The sequence below is a fragment of the Arachis stenosperma genome, chromosome 6 (genome assembly GCF_014773155.1).
Source record: "Arachis stenosperma cultivar V10309 chromosome 6, arast.V10309.gnm1.PFL2, whole genome shotgun sequence".
Taxonomy (NCBI): Eukaryota; Viridiplantae; Streptophyta; class Magnoliopsida; order Fabales; family Fabaceae; genus Arachis; species Arachis stenosperma.
Window position 1 is genome coordinate 82,827,716 of NC_080382.1, and position 9,977 is coordinate 82,837,692.

General features: G+C 40.2%; 1 non-coding gene across 1 annotated transcript; it reads left to right on the forward strand.

The window, feature by feature from the left end:
- Positions 1–6,993: 6,993 nt before the first annotated feature.
- Positions 6,994–7,101, forward strand: LOC130938355 (small nucleolar RNA R71). The gene has a single exon (XR_009069524.1). It is a non-coding gene; the product is annotated as a small nucleolar RNA R71 (small nucleolar RNA).
- Positions 7,102–9,977: the final 2,876 nt, after the last annotated feature.

Here is a 9,977-nt window from a genome sequence, read left to right on the forward strand (position 1 = left end):
CTGTGACGAGCTTCAAACTCGCGATTGTTGGGCGTGATGACAAACGCAAAAGAATCAATGGACTCTATTCCGACATGATCGAGAACCGACAGATGATTAGCCGTGCCATGACAGAGCATTTGGACCTTTTTCACTGAGATGATGTGATGTAGCCATTGACAACAGTGATGCCCTACATACATCTTGCCATGGAAAGGAGTAAGAAGGATTGGATGAAAGCAGTAAGAAAGCAGAGATTCAAAAGGAGCACAGCATCTTCATACGCCTATCTGAAATTCCCACCAATGATTTACATAAGTATTTCTATCTTTATTTTTTGTTTATTTATTATTATTATTCGAAAACTCCATAACCACTTATTTTCCGCCTAACTGAGATTTACAAGATGACCATAGCTTGCTTCATACCAACAATCTCCGTGGGATCGACCCTTACTCACGTAAGGTTTATTACTTGGACGACCCAGTGTACTTGCTGGTTAGTTGTGCGAAGTTGTGAAGAAAGTGCTGAGTTATAAACGCGCATACCAAGTTGAGCGCCATTGTTAGAGATCACAATTTTGCCTACCATTGCTCTAAGCCGATCCATCGCTTCAATGAGACGATCCCTTGACTCTTGTTCCACTTGGCTAACATAAGTAGGATCATATTACTCTTGGATCGATGGATATGGATATTCTTCTATGGAGGGTTGTAGTGGAAAGGAGAATTCATCATGTAGTTGAAAGTTTTCATATATGGGAGGTGGTTAATCTTGGTAAAGGTAGTGAGATGGTGTATACGGAGGTGGTTCTTGGGAGTAATTGTGTTGGAATTGTGGTGGTTCTATGTATGGTTCATATGGCTCATAAGGTGGTTGGTATGGTGGATATGGGTTATGGTCATATGGAGGTATTTGGTTGTATGAAGCTTGTGAGTATAGTTGTTGAAAACAATGTTGAGGAGGGGGTTCATAGGCATATCATGGTTGTGGTTGATAACGATAAGGAGGTCCACCATATCCATTGGATTGGTAGGCATCTGATGAGCGGATAATTTATACGCTTTTTGGCATTGTTTTTAGGTAGTTTTTAGTGAGTTCAAGCTACTTTTAGGGATGTTTTCATTAGTTTTTATGTTAAATTCACATTTCTGGACTTTACTATGAGTTTGTGTGTTTTTATGTGATTTCAGGTAATTTCTGGCTGAAATTGAGAGATTTCAGCAAAACTCTGAAAAAGGCTGACAAAAGGACTGCTGATGCTATTGGAATCTGACCTGCCTGCACTCGAAATGGATTTTCTGGAGCTACAGAACTCCAATTGGCGCGCTCTCAACGGCGTTGGAAAGTAGACATCCAGGGCTTTTCAGCAATATATAATAGTCCATACTTTATTCGGAAATTGACGACGTAACTTGGCGTTGAACGCCAAGTACATGCTGCTGTCTGGAGTTAAACGCCAGAAAAACGTCATGATCCGGAGTTGAACGCCCAAAACACGTCATAACTCGGAGTTCAACTCCAAGAGAAGCCTCAGCTCGTGGATTGATCAAGCTCAGCCCAAACATACACCAAGTGGGCCCCGGAAGTGGATTTATGCATCAATTACTTACTCATGTAAACCCTAGGAGCTAGTTTATTATAAATAGAACATTTAACTATTGTATTAGATGTCTTTTGACCACGTTTCATCTTTGGTCTCAGTTTTGTTTTATTCTTCATCCTAAGAGGCTATTGATCACGTTTTAGGGGGCTGGCCATTCGGCCATTGGTGCACGAAATTGTGATCACTACAACTTCGCACAACTAACCAGCAAGTGCACTGGGTCGTCCAAGTAATACCTTACGCGAGTAAGGGTCGTTCCCACGGAGATTGGTGGTATGAAGCAAGCTATGGTCACCTTGTAAATCTCAGTCAGGCAGACTCAAATGTATAATGGTGATGAACGAAAATAACAAAAAGATAAAGATAGGGATACTTATGTATATCATTGGTGTAAGAGCTTCAGACAAGTGTATGAAGATGCCTTCCCTTCCGTCTCTCTGCTTTCCTACTGTCTTCATCCAATCATTCTTACTCCTTTCCATGGCAAGCTCGTGTAGGGTTTCACTGTTGTCAGCAGCTACCTCCCATCCGCGCAGTGAAAGCTAATGCACACACTCTGTCACAGTGCTGCCAATCACCGGTTTGGTTCCCTCCCCTACCGGAATAGAATAACTCTTTTGCGTCTGTCACTAACGCCCAGTAGGTTACAGGTTTGAAGCACGTCACAATCATTAAATCATTGAATCCTACTCAGAATACCACAGACAAGGTTTAGACCTTCCGGATTATCTTGAATGCCGCCATCAGGTCCTGCCTATACCACGAAGATTCCGAAGAATCCAAGAGATATTCACTAAGCCTCAGATGCTTGTAGAACAAGAATGGTTGTCAGTCACCTTGTTCATGGGTGAGAATGGTGATGGGCGTCAATCATCACCTTCATCATGTTGAAGAACAAGTGATATCTTGGACAAAGAACAAGCGGAATTGAATAGAAGAACAATAGTAATTGCATTAATACTCGAGGTACAGCAGAGCTCCACACCTTAATCTATGGTGTGTAGAAACTCCACCGTTGAAAATACATAAGAACAAGGTCTAGGCATGGCCGAATGGCCAGCCTCCAAATGATCTAAGAACTAGATGTCCGAAGATTCCTAGCTGTCAAATACAATAGTAAAAGGTCCTACTTATAGAAACTAGTAGCCTAAGGTGTACAAAGATGAGTAAATGACATAAAAATCCACTTCCGGGCCACTTGGTGTGTGCTTGGGCTGAGCAATGAAGCATTTTTCGTGTAGAGACTCTTCCTGGCGTTTAACTCCAGCTTTTATGCCAGTTTGGGCGTTTAACTCCGATTAGGTGCCAGTTCCGGCGTTTAACGCTGGGAATTCTGAGGGTGACTTTGAACGCCGGTTTGGGCCATCAAATCTTAGGAAAAGTATGGACTATTATATATTGCTGGAAAGCCCAGGATGTCTACTTTCCAACGCCGTTGAGAGCGCGTCAATTGGGCTTCTGTAGCTCCAGAAAATCCACTTCGAGTGCAGGGAGGTCAGAACCAACAGCATCTGCAGTCCTTTTCAGTCTCTGAATCAGATTTTTGCTCAGGTCCCTCAATTTCAGCCAGAAAATACCTGAAATCACAGAAAAACACACAAACTCATAGTAAAGTCCAGAAAAGTGAATTTTAATTAAAAACTAATAAAAATATAATAAAAACTAAACTAAAACTAAAAACATACTAAAAACAATGCCAAAAAGCATACAAATTATCCGCTCATCACAACACCAAACTTAAATTGTTGCTTGTCCCCAAGCAACTGAAAATCAAATAAGATAAAAAGAAGAGAATATACTATAGACTCCAAATTATCAATGAAACATAACTCCAAATTAGATGAGCGGGATTAGTAGCTTTTTGCCTCCAAACAGTTTTGGCATCTCACTTTATCCTCTGAAATTCAGAATGATTGGCTTCTTTAGGAACTCAGAATCCAGATAGTGTTATTGATTCTCCTAGTTAAGTATGATGATTCTTGAACACAGCTACTTATTGAGTCTTGGCTGTGGCCCAAAGCACTTTGTCTTCCAGTATTACCACCGGATACATACATGCCACAGACACATAATTGGGTGAACCTTTTCAGATTGTGACTCAGCTTTGCTAAAGTCCCCAATTAGAGGTGTCCAGGGTTCTTAAGCACACTCTTTTTGCCTTGGATCACAACTTTATTTCTTTCTTTTTCTTTCTTTTTCTTTTTCTCCCTTTTTTTTCGTTTTTCTCCTTCTTTTTCTCCTTTTTTTTTTTGTATTCACCGCTTTTTCTTGCTTCAAGAATCATTTTTATGATTTTTCAGATCCTCAGTAACATGTCTCCTTTTCCATCATTTTTTCAAGAGCCAACAATTTTAACATTCATGAACAACAAATTCAAAAGACATATGCACTGTTTAAGCATACATTCAGAAAACAACAAGTATTGTCACCACATCAAACTAATTAAGCTAGTTTTAAAGATGAATTTGAAATCATGTACTTCTTGTTCTTTTGTGATAAAAACAGTTTTCATTTAAGAAAGGTGATGGATTCATATTCATGGCTTTAAGGCATAGACACTAAGACACTAATGATCATAAGACACAATCATGGATAAACATAAGCATAAAAATTCGAAAAACAGAAAATAAAGAACAAGGAGATTAAAGAACGGGTCCACCTTAGTGATGGCGGTTCTTTCTTTCTCTTGAAGATCCTATGGAGTGCTTGAGCTCCTCAATGTCTCTTCCTTGTCTTTGTTGCTCCTCTCTCATGATCCTTTGATCTTCTCCAATTTCATGGAGGAGGATGGCGTGTTCTTGGTGCTCCACCCTTAGTTGTCCCATGTTAGAACTTAATTTTCCTAGGGAGGTGTTAATTTGCTCCTAGTAGTCTTGTGGAGGAAAGTGCATCCCTTGAGGTATCTCAGGGATTTCTTGATGAGAGGGGTCTCTTGTTTGCTCCATCTTCTTCTTAGTGATGGGCTTGAGGTCATGCCTTCTCAGTTGAACCGGCTTTGGATGCCATAAATGGTTATGGAAAAACAAAAAGCATGCTTTTACCACACCAAACTTAAAAGGTTTGCTCGTCCTCGAGCAAAAGAAGAAAGAAGAGAGTAGAAGAAGAAGAAATGGGGAGAGGGAGATGGCTTTGTGGTTCGGCCAAAAGGGGGAGAAGTGGTGGTTTATGAAGGATGGATGTGAGTGGTGAAGAGAAAGAGATGTTGAGGTGATTGGTGAATGGGTGAAGAAGAAGAGAGAGAGTGGTGGGGTTGGTAGGGATCCTGTGGGGTCCACAGATCCTGAGGTGTCAAGGAAAAGTCATCCCTGCACCAAATGGCATCAAATCCACGTTTTGAGCCATTTCTGGCGTTAAACGCCGGGCTGGTGCCCATTTCTGGCGTTTAACGCCAGGTTCTAGCCCTTTTCTGGCGTTTAACGCCAGTCTGGTGCCCCTTTCTGGCGTTAAACGCCCAGAATGGTGCCAGACTGGGCGTTAAACGCCCAACTGCTAGCCTCACTGGCGTTTAAACGCCAGTGAGTTCTTCCTCCAGGGTGTGCTGTTTTTCTTCCTGTTTTTCATTCTGTTTTTGCTTTTTCAATGGATTTTGTGACTTCTTATGATCATCAACCTACAAAAAAGATAAAATAACAAAAGGAAATAGTTAATTATAAAACATTGGGTTGCCTCCCAACAAGCGCTTCTTTAATGTCATTAGCTTGACAGAGGACTCTCATGGAGCCTCACAAATGATCAGAGCAATGTTGAAACCTCCCAACACCAAACTTAGAGTTTGAATGTGGGGGTTCAACACCAAACTTAGAGTTTGGTTGTGGCCTCCCAACACCAAACTTAGAGTTTGACTGTGGGGGCTCTATTTGTCTCTGATTTGAGGGAAGCTCTTCAAGCTTCCTCTCCATGGTGACAGAGGGATATCCTTGAGCCTTAAACACATAGGATTCTTCATTCACTTGAATGATCAGTTCACCTCCATCAACATCAATCACAGCCTTTGCTGTGGCTAGGAAGGGTCTGCCAAGGATGATGGATTCATCCATGCACTTCCCAGTCTCTAGGACTATGAAGTCAGTAGGGATGTAATGGTCTTCAATCTTCACCAAAACATTCTCTACAAGTCCATGAGCTTGTTTTCTTGAATTGTCTGCCATCTCTAATGAGATTCTTGCAGCTTGTACCTCGAAGATCCCTAATTTCTCCATTACAGAGAGGGGCATGAGGTTTACACTTGACCCTAAGTCACACAAGGTCTTCTTGAAGGTCATGGTGCCTATGGTACAAGGTATAGAAAACTTCCCAGGATCCTGCCTCTTTTGAGGCAGTTGCTGCCTAGACAAGTTATCCAGTTCTTTGGTGAGCAAAGGGGGTTCATCCTCCCAAGTCTCATTTCCAAATAACCTGTCATTTAGCTTCATGATTGCTCCAAGGTATTTAGCAACTTGCTCCTCAGTGACATACTCCTCCTCTTCAGAGGAAGAATACTCATCAGAGCTCATGAAAGGCAGTAGTAAGTCCAAGGGAATCTCTATGGTCTCAGTTTGAGCCTCAGATTCCCAAGGTTCCTCATTGGAGAACTCATTGGAGGCCAGTGGACGTCCAGTGAGGTCTTCCTCAGTGGCGTTCACTGCCTCTTCTTCCTCCCAGAATTCGGCCATATTTATGGCTTTGCACTCTCCTTTTGGATTTTCTTCAGTGTTACTTGGGAGAGTGCTTGGGGGAAGTTCAATAATTTTCTTGCTCAGCTGACCCACTTGTCCTTCCAAATTCCTAATGGAGGATCTAGTTTCAGTCATGAAACTTTGAGTGGTTTTGATTAGATCAGAGACCATGGTTGCTAAGTCAGAGGTATTCTGCTTAGAGCTCTCTGTCTGTTGCTGAGAAGATGATGGAAAAGGTTTACCATTGTCAAACCTGTTTCTTCCACCATTATTATTGAAACCTTGTTGAGGTCTCTCTTGATTCTTCCATGAGAGATTTGGGTGATTTCTCCATGAAGAATTATAGGTGTTACCATAGGGTTCTCCCAGGTAATTCACCTCTTTCATTGAAGGGTTCTCAGGATCATAAGCTTCTTCCTCAGATGAAGCATCCTTAGTACTGTTTGGTGCATTTTGCATTCCAGACAGACTTTGAGAAATCAGATTGACTTGTTGAGTCAATATTTTATTCTGAGCCAAAATGGCATTCAGAGTGTCAATTTCAAGAACTCCTTTCTTCTGACTAGTCCCATTGTTCACAGGATTCCTTTCAGAAGTGTACATGAATTGGTTATTTGCAACCATTTCAATCAGTTCTTGAGCCTCAGTAGGCGTTTTCTTCAGATGAAGAGATCCTCCAGCAGAGCTATCCAAAGACATCTTGGATAGTTCAGATAGACCATCATAGAAGATACCTATGATGCTCCATTCAGAAAGCATATCTGAGGGACATCTTCTGATTAATTGTTTGTATCCTTCCCAAGCTTCATAGAGGGATTCTCCATCCTTCTGTCTGAAGGTTTGGACTTCCACTCTAAGCTTACTCCATCTTTGTGGTGGAAAGAACTTTGCCAAGAAGGCATTGACTAGCTTTTCCCAAGAGTCCAGGCTTTCCTTAGGTTGAGAGTCCAACCATGTCCTAGCTCTGTCTCTTACAGCAAAAGGGAATAGCATCAGTCTATAGACTTCAGGGTCAACCCCATTAGTCTTGACTGTGTGACAGATTTGCAAGAACTCAGCTAAAAACTGATGAGGATCTTCCATTGGAAGTCCATGGAACTTGCAATTCTGTTGCATTAGAGAAACTAATTGTGGCTTTAGCTCAAAGTTGTTTGCTCCAATGGCAGGGATAGAGATGCTTCTCCCATAGAAATCAGGAGTAGGTGCAGTAAAGTCACCCAGCACCTTCCTTGCATTGTTGGCATTGTTGTTGTTTTCGGCTGCCATGTGTTCTTCTTCTTTGAAGAATTCGGTCAGGTCCTCTCAGGTTCAGGGTCAGCTTCAACAAAAATGCCTTTGTCTTTGTTCCTGCTCATATGAAGAAGAAGAGAACAAGAAAATATGGAATCCTCTATGTCACAGTATAGAGATTCCTTGAGGTGTCAGAGGAAGAAAAATGGAAGACAGAAGTAGAAAATTCGAACTTATCAATGAAGATGGAGTTCGAATTTTGCATTAAGGAATAGTGTTAGTCCATAAATAGAAGGATGTGAGAAGAAGGGAAGTAATTTTCGAAAATTTAAGTAAAAGATTTTGAAAACATTTTGAAAAACACTTAATTGATTTTCGAAAATAAAAGTGGAAAAGAAATCAAGTGATTTTTGAAAAAGATTTTGAAATTAGAAATCAAAAAGATTTGATTGAAAACTATTTTGAAAAAGATGTGGTTAAGAAGATATGATTGGTTTTAAAAAGATGTGATTGAAAAGATATGATTTGAAAACAATTTTAAAAGATATGATTTGAAAACAATTTGAAAAGATATGATTTTTAAAAATTAATGACTTGCCTAACAAGAAAAGATATGATTCAAACATAAAACCTTCCTCATCAGAAAAGGCAAAAAATGTTCAATCAAATCATTAATTGTTAGTAAGTATCTTTGAAAAAGGAAAGAAATTGATTTTGAAAACATTTGATTGAAAAGATATGATTTGAAAAAGATTTGATTTTGAAAAACTTTGAAAACTTGAAAAAAATTGATTTTGAAAACAAAATCTTCCCCCTTTGCCATCCTGGCGTTAAACGCCCAGAATGGTGCACATTCTGGCGGTTAACGCCCAAAACTATACCCTTTTGGGCGTTAAACGCCCAGCCAGGCACCCTGGCTGGCGTTTAAACGCCAGTCTGTCTTCTTCACTGGGCATTTTTGAATGCCCAGCTTTTTCTGTGTGATTCCTCTGCAGTATGTTTTGAATCTTCAATTCTCTGTATTATTGACTTGAAAAGACACAAATTAAAAATATTTTTGGATTTTTTTTTTAAATTAGGAATAATCAAAAATGCAACTAAAATCAAATAACAATGCATGCAGGACACCAAACTTAGCAGTTTGTATATATGGGAAACAACAAAACACTCAAGTCAATAGAATTCAAAGATCAAAACAAGAAAATCATCAAGAACAACTTGAAGATTAATGAAGACACATGCATGAATGCAGTAAGAACAGAAACATGCAATTGACACTAAACTTAAGATGAGACTCTAGACTCAAACAAGAAATATTTTTGGATTTCATGCTTTTGTAAATTTTTTTTGGATTTTTCGAAAATTAAGTGAAAGAAGAAAATAAAGGTATCAAAATTCTTAATGAGAATTCCAGGAATCATGCAATGTTAGTCTAAAGCTTTAGTCTAAAGGAATTAGACATGGCCAGCTAAGCTTCAGCAGGACATTGCATTCAAGAGCTAAATTGATGATGATCAATCAGCTTTGGTGATGATAAGAACATCACCTTGAAACACTAGAATTCATCCTTAAAGAACTCTGAAAAAAAAAATACCTAATCTAAGCAACAAGATGAACCGTCAGTTGTCCATACACAAGAACAATCCCCGGCAACGGCGCCAAAAACTTGGTGCACGAAATTGTGATCACTACAACTTCGCACAACTAACCAGCAAGTGCACTGGGTCGTCCAAGTAATACCTTACGCGAGTAAGGGTCGATCCCACGGAGATTGGTGGTATGAAGCAAGCTATGGTCACCTTGTAAATCTCAGTCAGGCAGACTCAAATGTATAATGGTGATGAACGAAAATAACATAAAGATAAAGATAGGGATACTTATGTATATCATTGGTGTAAGAGCTTCAGACAAGTGTATGAAGATGCCTTCCCTTCCGTCTCTCTGCTTTCCTACTGTCTTCATCCAATCATTCTTACTCCTTTCCATGGCAAGCTCGTGTAGGGTTTCACTGTTGTCAGCAGCTACCTCCCATCCGCGCAGTGAAAGCTAATGCACACACTCTGTCACAGTGCTGCCAATCACCAGTTTGGTTCCCTCCCCTACCGGAATAGAATAACTCTTTTGCGTCTGTCACTAACGCCCAGTAGGTTACAGGTTTGAAGCACGTCACAATCATTAAATCATTGAATCCTACTCAGAATACCACAGACAAGGTTTAGACCTTCCGGATTCTCTTGAATGCCGCCATCAGGTCCTGCCTATACCACGAAGATTCCGAAGAATCCAAGAGATATTCACTAAGCCTCAGATGCTTGTAGAACAAGAATGGTTGTCAGTCACCTTGTTCATGGGTGAGAATGGTGATGGGCGTCAATCATCACCTTCATCATGTTGAAGAACAAGTGATATCTTGGACAAAGAACAAGCGGAATTGAATAGAAGAACAATAGTAATTGCATTAATACTCGAGGTACAGCAGAGCTCCACACCTTAATCTATGGTGTGTA